Source organism: Hippopotamus amphibius, chromosome 17 (assembly GCF_030028045.1).
Source record: "Hippopotamus amphibius kiboko isolate mHipAmp2 chromosome 17, mHipAmp2.hap2, whole genome shotgun sequence".
In the NCBI taxonomy this organism is placed as follows: Eukaryota; Metazoa; Chordata; class Mammalia; order Artiodactyla; family Hippopotamidae; genus Hippopotamus; species Hippopotamus amphibius.
This window is the reverse complement of record NC_080202.1, coordinates 25,203,716-25,207,048: the sequence shown is the minus strand read 5'-3', so window position 1 is coordinate 25,207,048 and position 3,333 is coordinate 25,203,716.

Below are 3,333 nucleotides of genomic sequence, written 5' to 3'. Positions count from 1 at the left end.
TATACATACTGTAGCATAAAGCAGATATTAGGATATTTTCTATTTTACATGATCAATAACAGAACAGATGGGAAAATGCAATCCCCAAAGTGATGTTTATCCTGGAATTGCCCAATTTAGGTTGGGGAGGTTATTTGAGTTTAACTAGATAACTCTAATTTGTACTCTCTAGGTGTCGTTATGACATTAAGAAAATAACCTGGTGCCTATTCATCTTGGGTGTTCTCAGGTGATTGAAAAGCAAAGTATTTCAGCCTGTAAAGCTCATGCACTCATTAAGTGCTATAAACTTAACCAAAAAGAAAAAGGCCCTCTAGATTTTATTTCTGCCCCCTATAAGCAGTTAAGATAGGGAACCAAAAGGATGTGAAGCAAAAAGTCCAATGTGACCTTAAAAATTAGAATATCATTTCTAGCCTCTTAGGTAGATAGTTATATCTGGCTTATATCTGCTATCCACATTCATGTGGCTAAATATAAATTTCATGAAGACCTCAACATGAGCCTTGTATTTTCCACAGTGCCCCACCAAGGATTCTTTCAAGTCCACAGCAGGTTTGCTGTGAGATCTGATTCCCTGTCTTCAACTACCTGTCGATTCAATAACAGTTGATTCAACAATCATGCACACCTCACTGGATTTTGTTTTTTCCTGACAGTACAAGGTGGACAGATTTAGCATATATAAATACATGAAACCCCATTAAGTTTGAATTTCAGATAAATAACAAATAACTTTTGAGTATAAATATGTCCTATTAAATAATGAATAATTTTTTTAAAGTATAAATATGTCCCAAATATTGCATGGGACATATTTATACTAAAAAAATTATTCGTTGTTTATCTGAGATTCAAATATAACTGAACATCCTATATTTTATTTGGCAACCCTATCAATCAATCTCCTACAAAGTGCCAATTTCTGGGAGCCCCTGGTTTGTCAGACACATCTACTTAGCAGTACTCGCTACTGTAGCTTCAGCCAGGACCCCTATCACTAATGTGCTAAATGTCATGGAGGAAGAGGAATTCTCATTAGGGCGAGTGTGACTCTGAAGGCACAGGATTAGCGTTGATGCTGATAACTTCCACTGCAGTTCCAAGAATAAGGATAGCAGCTCCTCATGGAGGGGAAACACGGAGTGTTAGTTTTTCACTGAATTTTCTAGCCCGACAGGAAGCAGCTACATAGATGATATCCCTGAAATGTCCCCTGGTTAGCTTAGGCTAAAAAGATATTTTAGCAATTTCCCCAAAATGCCTGTATTTCCTCAGATAAATATAGCTTTGAGATGCCAAATAGAGTTTTGTGGAAATTCACCAAACCGGAAAGCAGATGTGGCGACAGTGTTTTGTTTTTCTGAGACCCACATTTATATTTACATTTAGGGATGAAAATTAAACAGGTAATGAAGTTAAGAAATATATCTGCTTCTAATAAAAAGTTTTTAAGCCTGCTACTACATTTATATTAAGGGAATGATCACTGAGAATAAAGCAGGTGAGTATTTGTACTCGTAACAATATTTTATGGGACATTTATAATGTTTATAATATTAATAAACCACTGTGTACTGTATCAACTTAATTTAAATGATTTGATCATTCTTGTGAGATAAAGGTTCATTAAAAAAAAACAACTATAGAAATCCTATAGATAAACATTTGTAAAGCTGCTATTACCATTGTACCAGTATTAAAATGTGCTCTATCTTACATCCGTTGCTAATTTTTATGACAGGTTTTACACTGTACCCTTTGAGAATCCTGTAACTGCTATGGCTTCATTAAATTCTTGCTGATCATACGCTTCCAGTGTTTATTTTGAGACTGAATGTCAACCAGAGAATACAAACAACCAGGGTGCATCTGGTTATGTTTTTAAACGAAGAACAGTACAAAACCTTTGTTCTTTCTCTTCTTTAACATTTTTTACTAGAAATATTACACATACAGAAAGTACATAAAACATAAAAATATAAGTTAAAAATTCATAAAACAAACACTCATGTAACCACCAAAAAAGGGACATTTAAGTGTCTAGAAGTCCTTCCTGTTTCCCTCCCTTATCTTAACATCTTTCCTCAAGAAACAACTACTGATCTGCTTGTTTTTTTTTTTTTGCTTTTACCCTCTAAATATGCACCCCTAAATGCTATGGTTTATTTTGCTTGCTTTTGAACTCTATATAAATAGAATCATACATTATATATTCCTTTGTTTTTGGCTTCTTTCAATCTGCATTTTAGATTCAACCATATTATTGTGTAACACTATAGATTATTTTTGATGTATGAATATAGTTATTAGTTGATTCTGTAGTCAGTGGACATTAGGGTTGTTTCTAATTTTGGGCCATTATGACTCATGCATGCCATTTTGAACATTCTTGAACATGTACATTTGTGCAATAGTTACTTTAGTTTGTATATCTGAGTGGAACTGCTAGTTTATAAAGTGTGCCTATTTTCTAGGTACTGTCAAATTGGTTTTCCAAGTGGTTGTACCAATCAATGGTCCCTTCAGCAAAGTATGAGAATTTTTACTCTTGTTTTCTTCTAGAGAGTCTTTTCAATTTCATTTTTCAACATTTCTTTTACTTGGGAAATCTACAAATGGATGTGGTTAATATACACTATTTTTCCTGGACTTGTAAGTCAAAGACTTGTTAAAATTATAGCAGCAAAGTCACATACTAAACATAGCAAATAATCTACATGATGAGGATCACAATACAATTTATGCAGATAAACGTGTGCAATTTCTTATTTTAGTTGGCTCTTAGAAGAGGGAGAGAATCTGGACATATAGAAGTAGAGAAGGGAACAAGTAAAAACCAAATAGACAGACAAAATTTTTAAAAATACATTTGAAAGCCCGAAGCTCTACTCCCTTCTAAATTCTTGTTAGTAAATAACTCTGAGAAGAATTTATGGGAGCCCAATATAACTTAATATATTAAAAACACCATCACCAGGACTTAGGGCCCCTCCCTTCCTTTGAGGATTAAATGATAATTCTTCCCCCCAACCCCCAGATTTCTTGAGATATAATTGACATATAACATTGTATTTGTTTAAGGTGTTCAACATAATGGTTTGATATATGTATTTATTGCAAATTGATTTCCACAATAAATGTAGTTATCATCAGTCACCTCATATAGTTACAATTTTTTTCTTGTGATGAGAGCTTTTAAGATGTATCTCTAGGGCTTCCCTGGTGGTGCAGTAGTTAAGTATCTGCCTGCCAATGCAGGGGACACAGATTCGAGCCCTGGTCCAGGAAGATCCCACATGCCACAGAGCAACTAAGCCCATGCACCACAAT